At 44.2% G+C, this 15,652-nt stretch overlaps 1 protein-coding gene across 3 annotated transcripts in view; it reads right to left on the bottom strand.

Annotated features, from left to right (window-relative positions):
• tiam2a (TIAM Rac1 associated GEF 2a) overlaps positions 1 to 15,652 on the bottom strand; it is a 91,653-nt gene that overhangs the window by 49,328 nt on the left and 26,673 nt on the right. The window contains exon 1 of one of the 3 annotated variants that reach the window (XM_056393860.1): positions 3,761 to 3,893. The exons of the other annotated variants lie outside the window; for them this stretch is intronic. The gene's annotated coding sequence lies outside the window, so the exon portion shown is untranslated. Of the gene's footprint in view, positions 1 to 3,760; positions 3,894 to 15,652 lie in introns of those variants that run through there. 3 annotated transcript variants of the gene reach the window in all.

A 15,652-nucleotide genomic window follows, 5' to 3' on the forward strand; every position in this document is an offset into this window, starting at 1 on the left:
GATAACAGGTGTGCCAGTTAAAGAGCAGATCCTAATCCCCCAGCATTTGGGGGAGGACAGTGTTTGGTAGGCAGCACTACGTGTTTCTCACTGGGGTAAAACAAAAGCCAATGCAAGGCTGAAACAGAAGTGAAGCTGCTCCACTATCTGTCTTACTTTTAGTAGTGTCTGGAAAAAAACACAAAAAAACATTGTTCATATTGGCAGGTTTGCAAAAAAAAAAAAAAAAAAAAAATGATACAGCCAATATTCCAGAGATGAAAACATTTCCTCTCCAAAACTATGCAGCCCTATATCAAGCAGGTCCAGTCAACAGCTTTGTACTGTCACAAGACAGCACAGTAGAGTAGTGCCACCCTGGCGCTTCAGTATGACTAGTTTAAAAATTCACTCCACCCCCCAAATTTAACTCTCCTCAATCATGCATCCAAACCAAACATTAGTCACATTTTTCCACCTTCCCACAAGTAAATGACGTCGTCTTTGATCAGGGTTGGGAAAGTTTTTGAAAGCCGGCTACAGTTTGCCCGTCTGTTTATTTTTAAACTTTGGAATCCTAGCTTGCTCCCTTTTTTTTTTCACTCGTCACCGCCAAATTTGTCGGGGGGGAAGGATCCAAAACCAGAAACGGCTGAGGAGCGTTCTTGCGGAGGCACCGGGCATCTTCTCCGTCTTGCGAGTGTAATATAACCCACTTACATGGAAGGAAGGCTTTCAAATAGTGCTAACACCACTAAGCCTCGCAGCACACGTACAGCATGTGTAAGGTTACAGTGTAAACAGCCGACTGCCAAAAGCCCTAACCTTCAGGATTAAGTGATCTGCAGAATTAAGAGTTTATCTGCTCCTGCTTGGATGCACCTTGACTGTGAGGTGAGATTAAATGGTGTTGACTGAGTAAATGGGCTACTGCGAAAGAGTGCGTTTAATAAATGAAGGTGAGAAAGAAATTCCACGAGACTTGAACGATTGAAGTGTAAAGCACATGTAGCCCTAGACCCCAAAGTCCAAGGATGGGGCAAAAATCCACGCTAATGTTACAAAAAATCAAACATGACAAGGTGCCACACAAGGAAATTACTCTCCCCTTATTTAAACTGTTTAGAATAAGTGTGAAAATGCAGCACCTAAAAGTGCGATGGAAACTTGGGCATAGACGTGTAAGCCTTGTAATGAACTTGAACCATCACTCTGAGCTGATCAGAGGATTAACTAAACACTTGCTTCATTCGTCATGAGTTAAGAGGGCGAACCAGAGAAGGAAGACATTGAATACAAGCAGCATTGATACCGAAAGGCGCTATAACCCTGAACCCGCCTATTGAAACAGCTTTTTGCCACTAACACACTAATAATTTCCAGCTTTGTCATGCTACTTGAGCTGGGGCCAGGGGTTCACATGGGCCCTGAGCAAAGCTGAGCCAATAGCGCTTTATGAATGCACGGTCAACTGCCCTTGGCTGGTCTAAGTATTTGAGTCCACTTCATTAACCCAGAAAGCTGTGAGGAAACTGGCATATTTTATTACTCAATTCCTTATGTCCCCTTTACATCCAATGTCCATGCTTACTCCACCAGACCCCCAACTTTTATTAGTATCAACAGTTTGCAGTGAAACTAGCAAGCATAGGAAAGTGAAGGTAAAGTGATTCAAAGTACCTCTACATGAATGGAGAGTAACTAAACAATGCTTTTTCTGAGTAAAGACCGTGAAAGCAGCTGCTGACAACAGCAGGAGTCAGCGTAAAGCTTGTTGTCGAACTTGTCACAATGACTCGTTCTTTTAACACTACTACTGACGCTTTTCTTGCAAAGTTTATTCACGCTGCGCAGGGCTGCGAGTATGAAAGGCTCAAAGGCGTGTCTGCCAACACACAAACTTAAAGACACACACGTTCGCCTTCTGCTGCGAGTTGAACTGGAGTATTGTGCGGCTGTTTTGGGAGAACAACAAGACAAGTCTTCCTTTTAGCTGCAAACCACTGGGCCCAGTCTGAACTCTCCCCTCCCTCTTCCCCTCCAATGCTCTGTTCTCGTCAATAGGTTTCCTACAGGCCATCTGCTCAGGGGCAAAGGGACCACTGCCACCCCATCGCTCCTCCACACACCCCATGACCTGACATTCTTCTCCTGCTGCCCCTGGGTGACTCCCACGTAAGCTCCATGTTTAGTCTGGTACTGGTTATGTCTTGGGTCTAACATTGAGGAATGAGCCACACCTCGACATGGTATAAACACAGTAGGTACATGAAGTGTTAAAGAAGTAACTGTCTTTTTCCTTTATGAAGACCACCGTGCATCTGTGTAACAGCAGGAAGCTACAACCTCTGCCTCACCGACGCAGCGTCTGGAGAACTACGCTTGTAATTCTGACCCTTGTGTCCTTGAATCTAAACTTGAGAAACAAAGCTGGAAGAACAAACTATTGACACAGCAGTGTGAAACACACGATGATTCCCCCAGAGAATTAAGCCACTGTAATATCATGATGCTGTTCATGCAGTTTTTTTTTTTTTTAAAGCTACTCTACCATAAAGCCTTGGAGATATTCGATTTTTTCACAAGTTTTCCACAACAGTACATTCAATAAGCAATAACTCTGAAAATATGGATTAACCATATGCTTAATTAATATGTGGCTCTGATAGAAGAAATTATAAATCAACAATGCAAATGACAAATAAAGTGGCCAAAATAATCTCATACCAACAAGCTTTCATGTTTTTGAGTTATTAGCCTGTGAACTAGACATTATGAGGTCATTTGTTATTGGTGGTGACTGTTAACACAATCACACTGCTTTCTTCCTGTCAAATCACAGCCCATGGGACTTGTCGCTTATCACTTCCCTCTGGCGCTGTGACAATTGAGCTCTTAAAGGAGCAGCGTACTTAAAGCTTCACTTCTTTTAAACACAGCCCCAATTCAAACTTATGTAAAATAACCGAAAAGTTCGGCCAGCACAAAACACAACTACAACAGGAAGTGAAGAAGAAGAGAGAACAGTGTTATTGGAGCCAAAGACGAGAAGGACTCCTGCCGGGTTTTTGTCATATGAACCAGATTTAAAGTATCCTGCGGTCGTTTGCTTATGAGGAGAAATGTCTATCTATGAATCATTCGCTGAAAGCCTATATTACTGTGTGGTGGATTCAGCCAAAGCCACCAAACATCCATCAAAGTGCTTGTTAAGTGTCTTTCGGACTTTTTCATAATACATTTAGAAGCTCTCCGTCTGGCTCCTGACCAAAAATGACATGGCAGCCTTCTGAATGATTTATACACATATGCCACTGCCATTCCAGAGTGATGCCAAGAAAATAAGATGTGTGTGTTAAAATATATACAGTGTGCTCCCACAGAGCACCCAGCAGCATTAGCATGAGATACAAAGTTCAGACGATGTGGTTGAGTCAGTCAAACACACTTATTCCTATGAGTGAATGTGAGTCGGGCATAAAGTGCTGACAACCCTGAAACACAGAGGGGCAGAAGTGATAAAGTCTGAGATTGTGAGCAGTCACTTTGTTCATTCACATGGCTACATGAGATAAAAACTAAAGCACAAACTGCTATCTGACGATTACAGGTAGAAACTAAACAGCACTCACACATGCAAACACACAGTATAACCCACACCTGTGCATCTCAACAATTGGAAACACAATGCAACCTCTTCACCCCGTCCTCCTCTTCTTACAGTACATTGTAGAAACAAAGGGAGAGAAAGATAAAACACAGAGCACACAACATCTCTTACCTCTGTGGCCCAGGCTTTAATCTAGAAGCTCTTTGAAGAGCTTGCAAAGGAGAAATCTAGCTGGTGTTCTCTGATCTCAAAGTTGATTCTCCCTGTGAAGACTCGTTGAGTCTTAAAGCGACGCACACACACACACACTGCATCTGACTCACACACCCAGACACACTGGAGGACACGTGGAAACTCCCTCCCGGCTTCGTAACAGCAGCAAATCACAATCCTCCCAGGGTAACCCTGGGTAACAGAGCACCGAGAGGAAAAGCCAGAGAGCAGGGAGGAAAAAGTGAAAAGTTCTCAACAGAAGAGCTCTCTCAGAAAGAGAGGCAAGGATTTTTTATAGCACTCATCCATTAGTCTCCACTGCGAAAAACGCTCCACTACTCCACAGTGTTGTTTTTCCTATATCCTGCTTTTCCGTTGGCTAAGAGGAGGATGCAGGGCTTGTTACAGCCAAGGCGGTTTTCCATAGCTGTTTGAGGCGATTGGCTAAGACAAGCTGGCGTATAATGGCTGCAGCGCTGCCTGGGAGGCACTGGGGAGGGCGCAATGACTGGAGCTCTTGTCTGACCCTAAATACCACAATGACCCCAGGAGGAGGCCAGGGAGGCAGCCAGCTACTGGGGAGACAGAGAGAGAGAGAGAGAGAGAGAGAGAGTATGTATATGTGTGTATTCATGAGTGTGAGCCAGGGAATAAGAAAAAAAGTTCAGTGAGTGAAGACAGAGGCTTGGTGTGAAAAAGAGCAGGGCCAAAGAAGAAATTACACAGGAGGAAACAGAGTTAGTGACATGGCTAAGCTGTTTGAAAGTTTCTCGGGGCCAGAGGGGACACATTTGCATCTCATTTTGAGCAGAAGTTAATTATAGCAACAAGAAAATGGAGTTAGAATTTCTGAAATGCACTCGATGTGTTGTGACTAAGCCTCATCCCAGCAGAGACGAACACGAGACTGCCGTCAGTCTAAAAACACACGCATGCCTCCATTTGTCTATGGTTCACATAACTGTGGTCACGCAGTCAAACTGGACCCATTCAGAAAGCCACACCAGAACACAACACAGCATCAGAAATGGACGGAGCGTGCCAGAGTGTTCCCAAAAGCTGCTGCCGACTCTCTTGCGAGCCAGTTTTGTTTCAGAGCAACTGAGTGAAAGTTATTAGTGTTCAGGGACGTGTCACAGCACTCCTACAAATGGAAAACATGAGAGCCTGTGTAACTAGGATGCTCAAATCAGGTCCTTCTTTAGAAATTCCTCTTGGTCTGAATAGCCATTCAAAGTCATGTCCATGCCACGCTGTATGAGCAGCTGTGGAATAGTCTGCTGCTTGACATAGAGACATCAGCTCCGGGGCACAATATCAGCACCGTTCACTGGGGCTAAACAACATTGTTAACAACACAATAGTCCTGAGCTTCTCTCAAAGCCCTTTGTCCTGCTACAGAGGGACGCAGCTAAAAGGTTCGTCAACAACACGCTCAGAGAGACTGAGAGGCATGAAAAAGTGAGGCACCGAAAAAGGCAGGGAGAGGGCAGGAAGGACCGTTGGGATGCATATTCATACAAAGCAGGTGCTGGCTTTAATTTCACCCGGCCAAATGGTCTGACCCCTAATTAAGATCAATTAAGGCTCCAGCAAGCTCTCCAGAGCCAAATTAAATCCCTTTATATCCAAAATCTGGGCAGCTAACTCACTCATGCAGCCTATTTTCCATTCATGTCTTCAACTGCTGAACTAATCCTGAACCTGGAGGGTGAAGCTGAAGGTCACATTGCACTACATCATGATAATGACCTAATTAGGCAAAATACTGACGTCACATTGTGCGTGCGTGTGCCTTACTCAGGAAAATCCAAATGCAGCACAGGAAAAGACATAAATCAACAGAATTCACATGGAGGAACTTGGGAGTGCAAGTGTGTGTGTGTGTGTGTGTGTGTTTGTGTGTGTGTGTGTGTGTTTGGTGACACAAGTTTCAGAGAGTTTATCAGCACAGCTTTGATTTGGGATAATGCTCTCAAACACCAGGAATCCCCTACTGATACTGAGGCCAAGATGGCCCCTAATGGCCTTGTTGACACTGTGCTCAATAACTGCAGTTGGACAAAATCCACATCCCTTACACAAATCCTCTCTTCCATTTCATGAACAGTTAAACCAACACTGGGGAGCCCCGGTAGCTCACCTGGTAGATCCAGGAAAAGTCCGTCTCGGGCCCTTTGCTGCATGTCATTCCCACTCTCTCTCTCGCCCCTGACTTCCCTGTCATATAACAACTTGTATAATGGCCAACAGGAAAAGTATAGGTCTGAAAAAGTCGCACTGGCATCTGGGAACGTGTAAAGAGCAATTTCACTATTTTTTGACATTTTTTAAAAGGAATAGATTAAGAATGAAAATAAAGATTAGTTGCAGCCATATTGTGCAGTGAGAGCAATAACTCTAGATGTATCCAGCAAACTGGCTCAAGCATCCCAGATGGATGCATTGCATTTACAGTATGTGTTAAACTGAAAGAGGAAGGCACCTTAACTTTCTATGCAAAACAGGATTTTTATCTAAAACATATAAATTATGTCACATATAATCTCAGACAGATTACTTGCAATAATCCGTCTCTGATGAATAACTCACACTGGTCTGGTGATGCTCATGGGACCGGGCTGACAAATGGGGTGGAGGGGTGTGAGTGGGGAGCCGGAGGGAGAAATATGAGTTTTCAGTCAGCATGCTAATATTTCTCGACTCCCTCCTAAACAGCATGATAGAGCCACTCTCATGGCTGGAGGCCGTTTGTGGTTTGATGCCATTGATTATCCTGTTCGCTGGGGACTGCAGTCTGCGGCAATTTGTGAGCGAAACGTCCGCTGGGAGGAAATAAATTGATCTTAATTGCTCATTGGAGCAGGGATTAGTACACTGCCTTATCCAGGAACAGTGATTTCAAATATCTACAGTCTGGGAATACATTAGAAATTATAACTTGGAGGGTCGGAGCAATTCGGGTTATAGACTGATGGAATTTACTTCAACTGGGAGGCTTTAAGTCAGGGTGAAAGGTCAAGTCTTTTGTTAGCTGTTTCTACCACCCTCAATCCCACTCCACTTCCAAATATATTCTTCATCTGAACATCTTTGCATCTAAAAAAATAAAGACTGAGGTCATATAAACTCCCCATATTACTTTACTTTACAGACTACACACTGAAAGAAGTACAAATATAATAAATGTGTCTCTAATGTTCTGTGACATTCAAATCATTCAAAGGTTATCACTCCCACTATCTATCTTCCATCCCTACTCTTCTGCCTCATCATCCATCTGTCCCATTCAGTGAAATCTCTATTTTCTGCCAGCCTCCCCTTCTGTCAGCTCAGTTCATTTTCTACAGATTGGAGCTGCTGTCAGCCCACAACAGAGTGTCCGACACCGACTTTAAATTAACCAGGATATGTCACCGCACGCAGGCTCTGTGTGTGTGTGTGTGTGTGTGTGTGTGTGTGTGTGTGTGTGTGTTGAGTGTGTTTTCGAGAGGACATCACCAGAGGGTTTGCTCTCTGCTGGCAGAGGCAGTGTAGAAATCCAAAATCAAGAGATGTGGTGTAAACATGTTCTGATTCTTTGTTTAGAGGAGACACCGACTCAGAACATCCTCAAGGAGGAGGTGTGTCGGTGTCTGTCTGCTTCTTCCTTTTGTGTGTGTGTGTGTGTGTGCGCACACTTTTATATGTGCATGTTGTGTGTGGCGGAGGGAGGAACAGGTTAACAGCTCTCATAAAAAGATGGTGAGAGTGTGTGAGATCTAGCAAACAGCTGGACGACTGCAGGTGCAAATCAGCTTTCCATCAGCTTCTCTGCTAATTAAGCAGCTTAATGGACAGAGGAAGGTTGCGTTGAGGGTTAAATCTGTGAAGGAATAAGACATGCACACACAAACGGCATGTACTTGACCTTCCAGATCTGCAGTATCTGGTTTCCAGACTGACTGATATTCCCATAATTTAGCTAGATTGATTTTCCAGTGCAATCAACATACTCTCCAGCACCACCTCAACATCTGTGCACAACATCTCAGCTTTGTTGTTTGATCAGCCTCCTTCTATTATCACATAAGCTTTAAGATCCCCTGTTCTTAAGCTGCAGAGTTATAGAGAAAATACCTGGGGGTGGTGGTAAAAGAGTGACAGGCGGTGCATGCGAAAAATGTGGAACCACAGTCTGTGGAAGCCACAGGGTCAGATAAGAGACCCCGAGGCCGGTGGAAAAACAAACAAAAACCCAGCCCTGCCCAGGAAGACAGGGCAAAGCCCGACAGCTTCCTTGCACAAAGGGGAAGGAGAGATACCTCATTATCTCCCCGCCGACATGAGATAGGGAAAGAAAAAGTGCCTTTGAGGAGGAGAAAAGGGAAAAGAACAACATCAGTTGTTAACCTTCAGCAAGGTCAGTTTGAATCTTGAGCATCATCTGTAAAGGTTCACAGTGACTTTGTATATTCTGCACATAAGAGTGCAGACGCCTGCATAATACAGCCGCATTAAACTCATTCGCAAACTGTATTATCTCCAGAGGAATTGACTGTGGCTGTCTTTTGTGCGCTGCCGGATAATCTGTCACACGCTACGTGGTGTGAGCTTTAGTGATTAATACAATCAGCCCGAGACTCACTCACTCATTACCATAGCAATAGCCACTGTAGTATACTGTGGCGGGTCATGTGAGACACACTCCAGCCTCCCTAAGGTGATCCATCAGAGATCATTGACCATTGGAGTACAATATCCATCACGCAGAGCCAGATGCTAGAGGTCACACGCATTCACCAGAGGTTTCAGGGGAAACAATGAAAGCACTGAGGATTTGGGAGCAGGTAGATGAGTGCATGTACAGTAATTTAAGCCACACATCCAAAACCACAGGCACACACACGCAGCATCAATCACTGGACACAGCAGGAAAACAAAATCCTACGGAGGGAGCAGAAATCGATTCATCGGCAATTTGAAAAGGACAAAAGTGAATCTCTCAAAGTGCCCCAGGTGTAAACTTGCATGATAAAAGCTGCGCCTTTGAATCAAAATGGCATGTGGCTGGTGAATACGGCTCTATCTGGGGCAGTAGGGCAAACAACCAAGCCTGGCTTCATCCCAACACACACACACACACACATAAACCACACACACACCTGCTAAACTGGCACATACTGCAGCAGGGGAAGGCCAAACAGTCTGCATCCAGATGCTCAGTGGGTATATATATGAGAGTGTGTGTGTGTGTGTGTGTGTGTGTGTGTGTGTGTGTGTGTGTGTGTGTGTGTGTGTGTGTGTGTGTGTGTGTGTGTATGTGTGGCTCTTCGCCCCATCCATCACTGCCGCAGACATGCATTAATCCCTCTCTGCATTCTTGAGGAGCTCTGACGCCAGAGTTTGCCCTTGTGGCCTCCCCCACCCTGGGTGTAGAGCACAACCCACGGCCCCTGAGCTGCATCTTCCCTCTGCAAGAGTAAAACTTTATTTGAAAATTTGTGTGAGCTGATGGATCACCAACATGTGATTTCAGCTCGGGGAAAGCCAGAGGACAGGTTGACGCTAATGGATATGGTAATTCAAATGTTATCTCCCTTTGCCAAGGCAAGCATATGTTCATGGTAAACTACTGCTCCAACTGGCAATGTCCCTCCTTTTTATGGCCTATTAAGGGCCAAAGAGTGGATCACAGTCAGGCCAAACAGAACATGAATCACTCAGCTCGCTCTGATCTAATTCATCAGAGTTATTCTTTTGACCGTGCAGGTTACAGGACCATCTGACTGACAACACAAGTAAGTGACCTGGAAAACAAACCAATGAAAATGAAAAGTAGGCAAGAAATACAAAATTAGGCATCGACTGGGTCACAGTAATTGCAGGCGCTTGCTCAGCACTTTCGCTGATGTTTATACACCATGGTCTTGTCTACTAAAGCTATTAAGTGTGACAAAGTGACAGGCCAAAGCCAAGATGACGCTTAAAATCTATTAGAGGTGGTTAGACTAGTCTGAGCCTGTCTGGTTGGTTTGCTCATGGTGGTCAAGGTTGAGACAGATAACAAAGGAGCTGAGCCATTAAAGGCCATTACCTGTGGCAAATTACTGTCTGCTTTAAAGCCTGTCTTTTTCTACATAACCAAGACTGAAAGATTGCTTCTGTTAAGTGCTCAGGATGGATGTTACCTGGTGAGAACTAGCTTGCTGACATCCAACATGGCAGCTCAGTCAATATGGTGCAAAAATGTCCCTTTCAGCGTGAGATAAGTCAGAGCCAATCGACTTGCTCTTCATGTGGCAAACTTCTCTTAATACGCCAGCACTGATCAGATTTATTCCGCCTTGTTTCAAAACCCTGACACTTAAAGAAATGCCTGAAACAAGTGAAACTGAACTACAAACAAGCAGGATAATCCCTCTCTGCCAGAATGGAGGATTAACTTGTTTAAAACAAATTTCAGGACTGCATTGCTTATTAGGGCTGACATTTTTTTTTCACAGCTGCGAATCCAGACCACATCACAAATGCATTAGACAGCGGAGGGAGGAATGCAATTTTCTTTCTGTTTAAACTGAAAATTAATGTGATGATTCACCGGAGAGGCTTTAGTATTCTCATCACGCTGTTGAGCCCCTGTGAGACTAGCATACATCCTCGTGTCTGGCTGAGCCGGAGAGGAGCCGGGCGGCCGGCTGTAGATGGTAGGATAAAGCGGTGGAGTTGTCAGCATCAGGTTGTGGACCTACATCAGAGCCCTGTAAACACAGGACGACAGTCTGGACGGCTAAATAAACCATCCATCAGGTGAAATCAACGCTGTTTATATACGTCTCGCTGGATCACGAGTCTAAATGTATGCATGTTTATGCATACGCAGCTTATAAATGCCCTTAAACACTCATGTAGCGTCTAATAAGGACGTATCCGACTTACAGTACAGCTTTAGTAAACATAGTTCTGAGCTCACAGGCAGAGAAAGCTCATGTAAATCTTCTCTTAAAGCAACCGTCCTCTGACGTAAACCTTCTCACAGCTACTGGCTATCTACAGATGAGGGGAGAGCAACTAAAAGTCTCTGCTGAGCTGGCCGTTGATCAAAGGTGTGTAAATTCCCAAAGCAATAAACAGGTTATGAAATAAAACCAGCTTAGTGCAATCTCACTTTTACAGCAAAGCAGAAACATTATTGCTCCTGTTATCATTAACCAAAACAATTTGTTCTATTGCAGCTTCAAGCCCAGCTGGCCATGATATACAGTATCTGTAACCATGTACTGTCCACAGCACAGATAACAGGAGGGAAATCTGAGCTAGATTGTCTGCTCAGCAGCCTGAGAGCACTGTTGATGGGTGAGACAGCTGGTGAGGAGCCAGGCACGCACACACACACACACACACACACACACACACACACACACACACACACACCTCATCCTTTAGAGCCACCAGTCTTGGGTGCCTGAGGTATCTGCAAACAATGTATAGGCCATTCTTTGTATGCAAAGAATTGTGCACACAGTCAAGCCACATTTTTCACTTGTATACATCTAAGTGTAATTTGATTAAAGCTCATCCTCTTCATACATTAGGCCACAGATTTGGAAGCGTCTTGACAGACTTAATTTGATTACAACAGCCAATAAACAGCCACACCTGGGTGAATAAAAACTTCAAGTGACCATTAGCCTTAAGCTATGACGAGCAGAGAAGTTTCGCTTTTGTTTAGAGTGTGAGAAAAATACGACCAGACCGGACCCGCCCCGCAGAAAAGAGCTCAACGCTCACAAACAACATCTTTTAACACCTGGTGAGAGTGTGTGCGTGTGTGTGTGTGTGTGTGTGTGTGTGTGTGTGTGTGTGTGTGTGTGTGTGTGTGTGTGTGTGTGTGTGAACACAACTTTGTAAATCTTCTTGCCTCTTTTCCAACAGATCCGTGGTCAGTACACAACCCGTGACCTAGTTTCTGTACCCAAAACTGTGTCATGGGTTAACATGTTATTAATTGAAATTCATACAATTCGTGTGAAACCTGTTTTAGGAAATCTGCATGTGAGAGTGCGCATTTAAGTGTGTACCACTGAGGTTTGTGCATTTATCTCCGAGTCATTTTCATTTCAAGTAGAAACAGATTTTCACTCTTTAACGTTGTGGCGGGAATTCTATAAAGCTCAGTCTAAAGGAGCCCAAATGACAGAGGCCCGATTAGATTTCACCGTTGAATTATCACAAGAAATTAGCTGGGAGCCGTTATCGACCTATAATCCAGAACAGGTGCTCGACAAAGCACTCAAGAAGCAGTGTGCTTTGAGTGGGAAAGTTAAATAAACGCAACAACAAAGACTGACCTGTGCATGCTGCAGGAAAAACACCTAAACCAGTTTCTCGAGTCATGCGGATGCAGAGGCACGTGAGATAATTGGATTGCTGCAGAGAAGTCACAGAGAAATCTTTGCAAAACAAACTCCTTTGTCCTGCGCCTCAAAGCCTTCTCACTAAGGAATGTGGTTCATAAAGGCCGATAACGTAGGAACAAGCCAATGCGGGCATCTAATGGCACCTCATCTGAGCGCATGGCACGACTCGGCTAAGCGCTAGCAGCTGTGCCACATGTGCACGGCTTTTATCGACATGATTAAATTAAGACCCCTGCCAAACTCATTATTATCCCATCCATACAGGGAGGCTCAAGAATGTCAATGAGGACCACGCTCATTATGTAGTCGTCATGCACAGTGCCCTGAAAAAAACAAGTACTTTCACACAATTACAGACAGTAAATCAACAGTATATTCCAGCAGACAGGCTTTCTTTTGTGACTCTGAAAAATTATAGACCAGTCTTTAATTTCTATCCTGTAAAATAAATTCCTCAACCAATTGAATTACTGCTCACAAGCAGACGTGACAGCCCGCTGATGTCCCATAGGACGGGCTGGAGGAATCGACAGGCAGATGCTCCGACCAGCAGAGGTCACGGAAGGTCAAGCTGTTCCATTATGAGAGGACAAGGGTGGTATTTATTCACTGCCGTCTCCTCCTAAGCAGGGGTGGGCTTAGAAAGAATGGAGATGGATACTTAACCCTGGAGGCAAACGGCTCACTACAAACCATCCACTGTCTCTCTCATTACTGGTGGAGATACGGAGAGAGGAAGGTATAAAAAAAAAAATAATAATTTTTTTTAATAAAGACAGAAATTCATAGATTATGCAACTCCTCAATAATCAAGAGAAAATACTGCCACCCAGGCTGGATAAAGACAGAAAAGAATAATACACACTGCCAAGACTCATGCACTGCAATCCACTTTAAACAGCAATAATGACCACAGAGGCATATAGCGGTTTAAACAAACTAACCTGATCTGACTTGTCTGCAGAGTCTGTGGGACTGTTTTGTCTAAGATTACATCAAAGCGGCTCAGATGTTCCTCTGCACACAGCTTATAGAAGATGACTGTGAATTTTTCTTCAACATTTTTCACACTATGTATGAATGTATCTTGGCCTTGGACTCCCGTGGCTAGCCAGAGCCATTTTGCAGGGCTTGCCAAAAATCCCGGTCATTAAGTGTGATGATATAGATGCTGGTAAAAGATCGGAAAGAATGAATGCAGTCTTCTAGCTTGTTAAAATACTTGTTGGCTTAGAAAAAAAAAAGCCTGTGGCACTGTATGATAGCATGATTAGCAAAAGCAGCGGGCATGTCTGGGACCAACCATGAACACTTAGACAATCCCCCTTACACACACACACACAAACAAACACATCATCCTTGTTTCAGAAAAGCGGCTCACTGACTAATGGCATACTTTCCCTGGGCCACACTTAAGGTCCAATTGTGAATGTCTATGAAAAATATAAGGTTGAAATGCATTAATTTCCACTTCTTAATTCAAAATCTCATCAGCTAGAGGACACATGTACACATGAATCACCGAGTGAAAGGAAAAAAATACAGAGTGAAATGATACATGAGGCTAATAATACAGCATGACTGTGTAAGTACAGCTCAGCCCAGCTCCTTTCACTGTCACAATCATCTTAGCTGTCAGGAAACCCCAGTTCCTGGTGTTTCTCAACTTTGTTATTATTAGTTTAAGCTGGGGCCTGCCAGTACGAACCTATGCACTGTATAATATCGTTATTAGAGTAAGAAATAAGGCAACCGCAAGTTTCCAGTGAGGCCGATTTCTCCACGCGAGCAGACCGCAGGGCTTGCCGCTGGAGACAAAACCGCTCGCGCGCGCACACACAAAATTACTACTGAGGAGCAGGACAAGCGCCTAAAGAGACAAGAATGGTTTTCAAAATAGCTTCAAGAAAGTATCACAGTCATTAAAGTCGTTCTTTTACAGTTAGAGTCTCTGCCAGGCAGAAACAGACATGTGGACTGAGAGAATTGGCAAGAACCAATGAAAACTGTTGTGCTGTAGCCAAGCCTCAGCATGGACACCTGAGGCAAAAAAACAAGTGAAATTAAGCTTTCTAGCTGTTGTTTGTATTGACGCACAATATGGATTACAATAATACAGACACTGAAATGCATCCAGTGTATGTCCATGGGTTTGAGTGACACAACATCCACCGATTAGTCACCAGTGAGGGCGTGCTCCTTGGATCACTAACCTCATAAAACTGAATAAATGATTTCACCCTCCAAAGGGGAAATGATTTATAATGAATGACTTCACCGCTGTACGCATTCACTTTACACCAGATCCTGTAACATGCGAGGCGAATATCAATGAGCATTTAAAAGGGCGGTTGCTGGATGCAGAAAAATGCAACATTTCTGAAAGAGGGTTTTTTCTTTGATATGCTGGCAGAGGGATTCCTAGCATGAGAGCAGATGAGTTAGAGATCACAACCTTGACTGTGTGAAAGCCAACAGGCGGCTCGCTCACACACGGCTACTCCATCAACATGGATGATGAGAGAGTTACGCCGTGTAACACAGACTTGTTATTATTCAGCTAGAAAGAATGCAAGCAGAGGAGCTGCTACACAACATGTGCGCCGCAGCGGACCCCGCATACTTCAGCAGGATATGCACGTCCCTTGTAGTTGTGAGTCAGTTGTTCCCGTTTCACCACGGAGAGACAGTCTAAACTGCAGACACTGCGCTCTCACACATCACCCACATCCAGAGGGATCCATCTGGAAATGCCAACAATGGTCCAGTTGAGTGGGTCAAACCACTGGGGAGGCTTGAGGGGTTGAGTGAGATGATCCGTACTAGCTGCTGTCCTCGCTATGGCATAAAGTCTCATGACTAGGTCAAAGGGAAGGGTGGGGTCACAGTGCAGCAAAGCTCAGGAAGCCCTAACGCCAAGTCATGACCATCTGAAGGCTGCTTTCAATTTTTTTTAATTCAAAGTATCTTTTGAATACTGTTCTATTGTATGTGCCATAGACTATGGTTAAAGAAACTAAGGAAACTATGGTTATGATATTTACCTTTTTAAAGGAATAGTTAACATTATGGGAAATTCGCTTATTCGCTTTCGTGCCAAGAGTAAGATGAGAAGATCGATAACGCTCTGGTGTCTGTCTAATATTAAGCTGGAGGAGATTGTTCGCTTTGCATAAAGAAAGCAAATGAGCGTATTTCCTAAAATATCAAACCATTCTCAAACTCATATCATGCAGCTTAGACGTTCCATATGTGAGAACCTTTCCTGGACAGAGGAACCAGGAGCAGATCAATCGCAGTCTATTAACCAAGCAGTTCACTTTCTTGGCTCCAGCACCTTTAATAACATTAGGATCGAGCTGCAAACAATTTACGAGTCAGCTTCTCCAATGACAGTTGAATGTCAAATACCATGAATAGCCTCTGATATCCCTTGTACACAGAGCACACA

The sequence above is a fragment of the Seriola aureovittata genome, chromosome 13, assembly GCF_021018895.1.
Source record: "Seriola aureovittata isolate HTS-2021-v1 ecotype China chromosome 13, ASM2101889v1, whole genome shotgun sequence".
Lineage (NCBI taxonomy): Eukaryota > Metazoa > Chordata > Actinopteri > Carangiformes > Carangidae > Seriola > Seriola aureovittata.